Here is a 10,033-nt window from a genome sequence, read left to right on the forward strand (position 1 = left end):
TCACTGAACATAGTGGACAATGAGGACTACTGAGACCCCAAGAACAATGGCAATGGGTTTTTGATCCTACTGCACCTATTGGTTTTGTGGGAGCCTAGGCAGCTTGGATGCTCACCTTACTAGACCTGGATGGAGGAGGGTGGTCGTTGGACTTCCCACAGGGCAGGGAACCCTGATTGCTCTTTGGGCTGAAGAGGGAGGGGGACTTGATTGGGGGAGGGGGAGGGAAAGGGGAGGCAGCGGTGGGGAAGAGACAGAAATCTTTAATAAACAAACAAACAAACAAATAAAACCTTGGGTTTCTTAAATGAATTTTAACCTGCTAGCAAAGAGCAAACAAGAAATACAGTGTTTTCCGTGTACAAGCTAAAATTAGGGCAATGATGGGTAGGGGTGGGCAGTGGTGTGTGAACATGGAAGCTGCCTGGGACTCTGGAATTCTTGCTTGTTTCCATCTGTTTGGTTTCCATGGAGGGCTTCATGACCAAAGACTTTTTCTCCTAAGTCAGAGGGAAAGTAAAATAAGAGAATGCCCTTAAAAACTGAAGTACTGTGTGAAAGAAGGGCAGTGTTACTAGGCACTATGGCAGCATGTGTTTGGAAGTCTGAGGCAGGAGAATCATGAATATGAGACCAGCTTGAGCTGATCCAAGTGAGACCCATTTGAAAAGAGAGAGGTTGGAGGAAGGCAGTGCTGGAATTTACTGTCTAGTGTTTTCCACAAGGGCATAAAGGTGGCCCATGTGACATCATGCAGATGGCAGAACATCCTGCATGCAGAACAGCGTGCTTCCTGTAGTCCTGTTGGAAGGACCAAGAATGAGCTTAGAAAACAATCTGATTCAAAGAATATGATTTTGACTTAAAGGTTCTGTAACTGTTTAAGAAATTAAATGGGATGTTTTATCTTTCAAATGAAAACTTACAAACATGGAGAACAATGGGAAGGCCACTCCTGTATCCCAGCACTCAGGAGGCCGGAAGATTCCTAGCTAAAGGCTAGCCTGGGCTGCGGATCAGACCTGTCTCAAAAACAACAAACATCTCAGCCATGGGAACATCCTGCTTAAGAGAACCAATAGCCATTTTATCTCTTACTAGAGGTCTTCAGGAAAACAATATTCTCCAAGTGACTATTTTCAACTGTAGCAAGTAGGGTGTGCACATGTGTATGTGTGTGCATGCTTACCTTCTTTCTAAGTTCAAGTACTGAAATGGAACTCAGGATCCCCTTTGTCTCCGAACATCCCCAGCAGAGTCCAGCAGGGGGCTCAGAGGGTGGCAGTACCTGCAATGCGATGACCTTCGATTGCGCCATGGAACCATGTAAAAGTGCAAGGAGCGAGCGGACTCTACAGAGTTACCCACTGGCACTCACTGCAGCACACACGTGCTCCCAATAATGATGATGATATTAATAACTATGAATTATTTAAAAACAAAATATTATCGCAAGTTAATTTGTTATGATAGTCTTTGTAATTTTATCCCAGGTATAATCCATTTTTTATAGTTTAAAAATCATAATTTGTCAAAAAATTCATATATATACATATATATATAATTTCATTAAAAAGTAGCACACCTTTTATCCCAGCAATTGGGAGGCAGGTGGATCTGTCTGTAAGTTTGAGGCCAGCCCGGTCTACAGAGTGAGTTCCAGGACAGCCAGTGCTATCTTGAAAAGACAAACATCAGTGAAAAGAGAAGCACACAGGCTGATGAGGAAGGCTATTGCATAGACTCTGCAGGCTAGCACAGGAAACTGGCCTTCATTTGCACTACCGTTTCTATTACAAAAGGTATCAGAAGTTCCAAAAGCCAAACTAAACATTTAAGAGCGTTGACCACATGTTGATAGAACTCTGTCATTGGCTAACGGACTGACTAATTAAGTCATTAAATAAGTAAATATATTAAGTAAGTATTTAATTAACTAATATTCCTTCTTAAAGTTTCTCCTGCAGGCGAGGTCATGACCCAACTCGGGTGTAACAGAAAATGTGCACAGAAAGATGAGCAACAGGAACACAGACCAGGACTTAGGAGAGAGCTCAGCCTGGAAAAACCCCACTGCCTAAATTCCATCCCTGGAATCCACATGGCAGGAGACAACTGACCTGCAAGTTGATCTCTGATGTCCATATGAACGCTGTGGCATTTGTGTGCCCACATAATGCATAAATAAACAGATAAATGTAATTGAAAAGAGAAAGCATATCAAACGTGAAAGCAGAGGGAGGATACAAAGTGCTCCGAAGTTCTTGTCCCAATTTATAAAAAGTCTCGGCTCAGCCATCCCCTTGCAGCACTGCTAGTGCTGTAGACAGCAGCCCCAAGCAGTCTCTGGACTGTGAGCTCTCCAAAAGTGAAGAAAAGGCTCCCATGTGCTTGAGACTCAGAGCCGCGGAAGCGCGGAGGCCACCTTGCCATTGCAGACACGCTGTGACTTCCCCTTCCCTGCCACCCTGGCGTGAGCTCTCCTAGTCCTAGCACTGGCTTTGCATCCTGCTGGCCCTGCAGAAACAGCTGGTGGGGATTCCTCTGTCATTCTGAGAGTTCTCATCCTCTGCTGCATAGTCTGAATTAAAACCATGGGGCCAGATGACAGCTGCTCACACTTGACTTGAGTAAGTTAAGAAAGGATTGAATTATTGCTCAGTGACTTATCTTTAGACCTGGATCCAAGCTTCCAATCCTAATTTTGCCTTCGCCTTTGGATAGCCCCCTTTCCCATCTATTCCTCCTTTCCATTGTTGCTAATGTTTTTATTCTTCCTTATGGGCCAAAAACTCATTAATTAGAACTTGGTCTCTAGGACCCTGTGGAATTTTATTGGACATTGTTCTAGCTGATATATGATAAGGATGGAGGCCAATGGCCCTAAGTTGCAGCCCATGAGACCAGCCTTGGAAGAGGGAGCATGCCTAGTGGCTGGCTCTGCTGAGTGTTCCTGATGCTTTTGTAAATCTGTTGAACCCTGTGAGTAGCCAAGCTCACCGGCTAGCTTAAGCTCAGACCTGGAAAGCAGCCATTCTCAAATACCGATCTGAATGTTCCGCGTCGAGACTCAACACTTCCTCCTGCCTGGGTCTGATCTTAGACTAACTTCAATTTCTTCTCACAATTCTGACATTGTAGGGTCTCTTTAGTGTGACTCTGATTGATTTGCCTTGCTCTAATGCTTACTTTTAAAACTCGCATGTGTGCGTGCGCATGTGTGTGCGCATGTACTTGTGTGAGGGTGCATGTGTGCCACTGTGTGACTCTGGAGGTCAGAGAACAGTCTTGGATGTCGGTCCCTGCCTTGTTTGAGACACAGTCTCTCTGCTATTTGATATATGAGGCTGGCAGTCCTGTGGGCTCCCAGTTAGAGGGAGGGATTCTCCTGTTTCCAGATTTCATCTCGCTGTAGGATTACCGGGTTATAGCTGTGTGCGCTTGTACTGCTAGTGCTTTGCCCATTGAGCCATCTTACCTGCTGCATTTCCTCCTTTTGTGCTTGTTCTGGCTAAAGGAGACATCACACTTTCTCTTGAGACACTTGTCCTGGCTCAAATTCTTGCCCGTCAATCTAGACACCCCCCCTTATTGAGATGGAGTCTCTTTGGCTCAGGCTGGCCCTGAACTTGTAATGACCCTCCTACCTCAGCCTCCTTAGTTCTGGGATTACAGACTGGTATCCCAGCAAAATCTGCTTGAATCCAAACTATGGATTGTCCAGTCATGGCTTTCTATAGCCACAATGAGGTCTTTCCCTCTCAAGAATGATGGGAAAAGGCTCTGTGATCCAGATTTCTGTCTGGTCCTTAAAGGCTCTTGGTTTGTTTAGTATATTTATTTGTTTGTTTTTTAAAACATATGTATGTATGTATTTATCTATCTGTCTGTCTGTCTATATATCATCTATATCATCTATCTCTATAATCTATCTATCTATCTATCTATCTATCTATCTATCTATCTATCTATCTATCTAATCTATCTATCTTAGAGCAGAACCACACATTGTTTTGAGATAGGTTGTTGTTAGTGATTGTCTTTTTGTACGTTTTGTTTTTTTACAGAGTCAGAGCATTTATTCTACAATCACCTTTTGAAACAGTAACTCCTAAAATAAGGACATTTTCTCTCTAGATCTTCAGAAGCATGAATGAAGCAAATGTAGCATTTATAAAACCCTTTGGGATGAAGGGTGACAAGGGCCTTTAAGTAAACATTCAATAATGGAAAAATCAATGAAAATGTTCCTAGGCAAAGAAACTGCCCACCTGACTTTGTGGGGGTCGCCTTTCTTTGCTCACACAGCTTTCCTTCCATCTGATAGTCGCAAGGTGACATTAGGCTGCACCTTGTCAGTCATGTTTTACATGGATAGATTCCCCACTCTGCTGTGTGTGGTGGTTGCATCTAAAGTATGGAACAAATGTTTGCTAATGAGCATTTTGGGGGAGCAGTCCGAAGGATACTGAATTACTTATTGGTCTCTGTTTACTGGGAAGATTCTCTTACCAGGCCCCTACCGGTCTTAGTTGCTGTAGCCCGTCATTTTTGGCCAAGGTCAAAGAGAAAAGGTTTAGGTCCACAGAATTTGACAAACAGTGGACACTGGGTGCATGAAGCAGCCACTTGCTCTTGATCTCATACTCGCTGATTGGCGTCATTGTTTCATAGACCCAGGCTGGCCTGGAGCTTGCTCTGGACGTTGATTACAAGTGTGAGCTAGTATACCCTGTACCATCACTTTCTTACTGTAACTGTGGTTCTGTTTGATATCACACCAGGTTTGCACTGAGCAGCAATGTCCCCCACAACTTTCTAGGTTGGATCAAACAGCATCTTTTCAAAATAATCAGGCAAGGGTTCGGTAAAGGATATCTTGGTACATATTTATAATAAAATACCATTCAATTAATAAAGAAAAAAGACATATCTTTACATATTCCCTCATCTCATTGCTTTTTATTTTTATGTTACTTATTTACTACATATATTGGCTAATTTATGTTGCTATGGTAAGACACCATGACCAAACAACTTAAAGAAGATAATCTACTTGGGCTTATGGTTCCTGAGGGATTAGGATCCGCCATGGTAACACAAATGGTGCACCTCTAACTTCTCGAAGCCTGCCTGCATCCAGTGACATACTTTCTCCAGCTTCTTACAACTCAATTGGGCACCAAGTATTCAAACGTCCAGATTAGGGGGACATTTCTCACTCAAACTATCATATTAAGTTTTCAGGTTAGTATGAAAGTTACCAGATTTCCCCATGGCATATTTTTTTAAAGTTTATTTATTTATTTATTTATTTATTTATTTATTTATTTAGTATACAGTGTTCTGTCTACATGTATGCCTGCAGGCCAGAAGAGGGCACCAGATCTCATTATGGATGGTTGTGAGCCACTATGTGGTTGCTGGGAATTGAACTCAGGACCTCTGGAAGAGCAGTCAGCGCTCTTAACCACTGAGCCATCTCTCTAGCCCCCCATGGCATATTTTTGCATCATGCCAGTACATTCTGTTCCCACTTGCACCGTCACCGCTGTCCTTCCTCGTGCTCCCCAGCAGCATGTCCTGCACTTGTCACCCCAGGCAGTCTTCTTCGCTGTCTCTGCATATAGATCCCATTCTTTTTGCTTTCCTCCCTCCCTAAGATTTCTTCCTTCTGTCTCACGATCTCTTTCCTAGATTTGTGACATACATACATACATCTACAAACACATAATACTATTTTAAATACAGATGCCACATATGGGAGAAAATACTCAGTCTTTGTCTTTTTGAATTTGGTTTATTTTGCTTGACATATGTGTTACAACCGCATCCCCTTTTCAGCAAATGTCATGATTTTGTCTTTCTTTATGGTTGCACAAAATTCCATTGTGTATATGAACCACGTTTTCTGTATTCCTCCTGTGTTGATGGATGTATAGGCTGGCTCCATTTTCTGGCTGTTATGAATAGTGCAACAATGAATTGCATGCACAGATCTCTGTGGGACGCTGGCTCGTTTCTGTGGGTGTGTACCCAGGGGTGGAATTGCTGGGTTATATGATAGCTCTGTTTCAGTTTTTGGAGCAGTCTCTATATTGAGCTCCATGGTGCCTGTATGAGTTTACCCTCCCACCAGCAGTGATTAAGTACTCCCCATTACTTTCCCCACATCCTTAGTATCTGAGACATTTTATTTTCTTGATGTTAGCCATTCTAACTTGGGTGAGATGAAATCTCAAGGCAGGTTTAATTTTCATTTCCCTGCAGGCTAAGGGTGTCAAAAACTTCTCAAGTGCTTGGACATTTGTGTTCTTTTCTTTGAGGACTGACTGTTCAGCCTTAATGTGGTACAAAGGATCTTTTCTAAAGCAGTGTTTAGTTTAAAGGAGAAAAAAGAAGATACTGATCAGTGGGTATAATATGTGATCTACTTATGTGTTTATTTTAAGATATTATATATAGCATATATTACTGTGTGTGCATGTGTGTAGGGTATGGATATGGGCATGCTACTGAGTCTTTGTAGAGGTCAGAAAAACCAAAAATTTGAACGTTGGTTCTGTCCTTATGCCTTGTTTTTGAGGCAGGGTCTCCCCTGTTGTTTGTCACCACCGCTGTCTAAGTACAGAATGACTCTCTTGTCTTGCCCATCACACCGTGAGAGGGCTTGGGCTGGTATTATAGAAGTGAGCCTCTCCTCTGGCTTAGTTAATGCACGCCTGGAGCTCTAACTCAGGTTCAGGGTTGTGTGGCAAGAACTCTTACCTGCTGAGCTGTCTTGTAGGTGGTTTTTAGTGTGAACACAAGTACCAGGTGGTTTTAAATTTTGACTTATTTTGCTTAGCATATGCTCTTCAAGTGTGTGTGTGTGTGTGATGGATATTTTAGATAAGAAATACAAGAAATTGATAGCCAAATGGATTGCTGTTCAAGGACAAGGAAATGAAGAGGGTACGGTGCGAGAGAATTTTAACTGGAACCCTCTTACATGAGTAGCTGCTTTGCAGTGTGTTCTTGGCTCGGCTCAACTACATTTCCCAGAATTCCTTATGCTGTGTCTTTCCAGTTAGAGATTACTGGACGAGTTTCAGAAGGTAGAAGCAAAGACATGCCGGAGCTCACACTGCTGTTGCTCAGCTGCTGGCAGCCAGTGCTGGCAGGAGGCAGGCCGTGTCTGTGCTCGCACTGGGTCCTCTCTCTTAGATGGAAATTTGATCTTTTCTGACTTCTCCACCAGCTCTGACTTCTCTGCCTCGCTGTGATGAGTGAACCAACCTCTCCTGCAGCACACCGAGGCCACAGCACTGAAAACCAACATTCTTTGGTCCACCCTCCTTGGTTCTCATCAGACATAAGGGTTCCAGCTTGTCCTTGGCATCCCTTACCTTTCTATTCATATCTGCAGATTCTAACATCAGATGCGGAGACAGGATCACACAGACTGGATTTCCAGCCTCTGCTGGTCCATTACTATGTGTACAAATCCTCTATTGGGTGTGCGCATAACTCTGATGGTTCTAGGACTGAACTCTAATACAGAATTACTAGATTTTTTAAAAAAGCACGTTCATGTATTATCCACTCAAAATAAAACAAATATTTCAAGTGCAGATCTAGAAGCCATGAGTACCCCTTCTCAGATCCCATTGGGGGCTAACGGGAGAGAGCTGGAGGAGGCAGTGGTATGTTCATCTGCTCCTCAACCTTCAGCCACTTTTTGAGATTTTCTCTATCTTTTGTTTTCAGCAAGCTGGGCATGGTGTTCCCAGCTCTCTGTGGTTGCCCTGCTTAAGTGCTCACAGTGGTAATGGAGAGGGAAGAAAGATTTTTCTTTCTCCCACCAAATTTAGGAATGTTTTGTCAGTCCATACTCACCCCCCATCTTTTTTTTTTTTTTTAAAAAAAAAACACTTGTGTTACTTTCATCGATGTATGTGTGTATCTCTGTGTGTGGCTACTTACCTGTGAGTGAGCCAGAAGAGGTGCAGGCCATCAGGAGCAGCCTGGCTAATGCTGGGAGCTGAACCCCAACATTCCTCATTTCTAGCCAGCTCTCCAGTCCCCAACACAGCCAGCTTTTTGTGGGTCTCATGATGTGTGTCTGCACACCGACGGCTAAATCTGGGCCTTTTGGTTTAAGATTCCTTTAAGGCTGGAGTTTTTTCCAGTGTGACTTCTGTGGAGTCTTAGCCTGGGGTTCTGAGCCTCGTGTTTGGGCTAGCTGCTGAGAACTCTGCTTTGTCCTGTTTCAGCATATCTGTTGGGCCTACAGGCTTCAGAACTGTCCTCACAACATATTGCAGAATCTCTCTTGTGTGTTATAGCTTCATTTACAGCTTGGAGATTCAAGAAGACCCCTATCTGCATGTTTTTTTAAATTTTCCCGAGTTGTTTCTGTTTTTTTTTTTAATGAGAAGTTTATTTAATTAAACAACAGAATGCTTGACTTGAAGGGAAGACTATTAAAGTTCATTTTGTCCTAAACATATCCCCAGGTTGTTCAGCTATTTTTAAAACTTCTGTCTCCATTTGATATCAATGTAAACATAGTATTGGCCTTTTAGTTTTTATTTATTTATTTATTAAAGATTTCTGTCTCTTCCCCGTCACCGCCTCCCATTTCCCTCCCCCTCCCCCAATCAAGTACCCTTCCCTCGAAAGCCCAAAGAGCAATCAGGGTTCCCTGCCCTGGGGGAAGTCCAAGGACCTCCCACCTCCATCCAGGTCTAGTAAGGTGAGCATCCAAACTAGGCTCCCACAAAGCCAGTACATGCAGTAGGATCAAAAACCCATTGCCATTGTTCTTGAGTTCTCTGTAGTCCTCATTGTCCGCTATATTCAGCGAGTCCGGTTTTATCCCAGGCTTTTTCATACCCAGGCCAGCTGGTCTTGGTTGAAGTTGGCCTTTTAGTTTTAAAAACAGAAAGTTCCATATGTTTGTGCCATACACCAATTACCTCCTGTACAGTAGAAGGACTGGGGAGTGGAATGAAAGAACAGAGCGCTGTGCTGTAGCCATCAGGGTGTGGGGAGACCAAACTAAGGCTTTCTTACAGGGCTTGTGTTCTTGGTCTGTAATAAAATTTGGGAGGAAAATAATGGCTTTTCTTTTTAGTAGACACCTGTCTACTACTGGAACACATCAGTGGTACCTTCGTCTAACATTTCAAGCTGTGCAGGTGTGTCTGTTCACTGATTGGCTGCCCGTCAAATTCTAATATGAGCTGCCTCACTGCAAACCCTGCTGTTTTCAATAGGCTTTCATTAGTCTACCGTGTGTCTGCCTCTTAGCTGTGGGCACTGCAGAGCCATCTCGCACTGCAACCTTCAAAATAATGTGACCCTTGTTCTCAGTTTTGACTCTTTCTTTGGGTTTTGTGATGGTCATGGTGCACCTCACGGTTACCCCAGCTGCGGCTTCACAGAAGAGGTACTAAGTTGCCACTGCAGGAGGACACAAGCAGTGCCCTGGTGTGTTTTGTCTGCCCTCCCTCTTCCTCTCATCCTTCCTTTCTTTCCTTTTTTTTTTTTTTTTTTTTTTTTTTTTTTTTTTTTGAGACAGGATCTCTCTACACAATTCTGGCTATCCTGGGACTAGCTCTTGTAGACCAGGCTGGCTTCAAACTCACAGAGATCCTCCTGCTTCTGCCTCCTGAGTGCTGGGATTAAAGGCGTGCATCACTACATCCAGTTCCTTGCATTATTTCTAGAACTATTTTATTCTTTTTATTTTCTCTACTAGTCTATTTCTGAAACTTACTTTTGGGGTAGAACTTTCTAGATAGAGCCTCTTCTGTTTGGCTTCTCCAGAGAACAACTTTGTACAGGATTTGTACTCTGAACAGCTAACTTCCTCTCCTTTACTTTTCCTCAAAAACTCTAGCTGCTGCCTCAGCAACCATGCCCTGCAAGGTGTTTCCGTCCCCCTGGAGGATGGCTACTGTCTCTGCACCCCCACTTCCTCCTGCCTTGCCTGGGGAAGTGTCGCCAGCAGAACACAGATGACTGTGGTGCTCACCTTGTATATTTC

At 43.4% G+C, this 10,033-nt stretch overlaps 1 pseudogene; it reads right to left on the minus strand.

Annotated features, from left to right (window-relative positions):
* Positions 1-9,114: 9,114 nt before the first annotated feature.
* LOC126505699 (small ubiquitin-related modifier 2-A-like) lies at positions 9,115-9,391 on the minus strand (annotated as a pseudogene).
* Positions 9,392-10,033: the final 642 nt, after the last annotated feature.

This window comes from Alexandromys fortis, unplaced genomic scaffold (assembly GCF_014885135.2).
Source record: "Alexandromys fortis isolate MF-2015 unplaced genomic scaffold, M_Fortis_MF-2015_v1.1 scaffold_4, whole genome shotgun sequence".
NCBI classification, from domain to species: domain Eukaryota; kingdom Metazoa; phylum Chordata; class Mammalia; order Rodentia; family Cricetidae; genus Alexandromys; species Alexandromys fortis.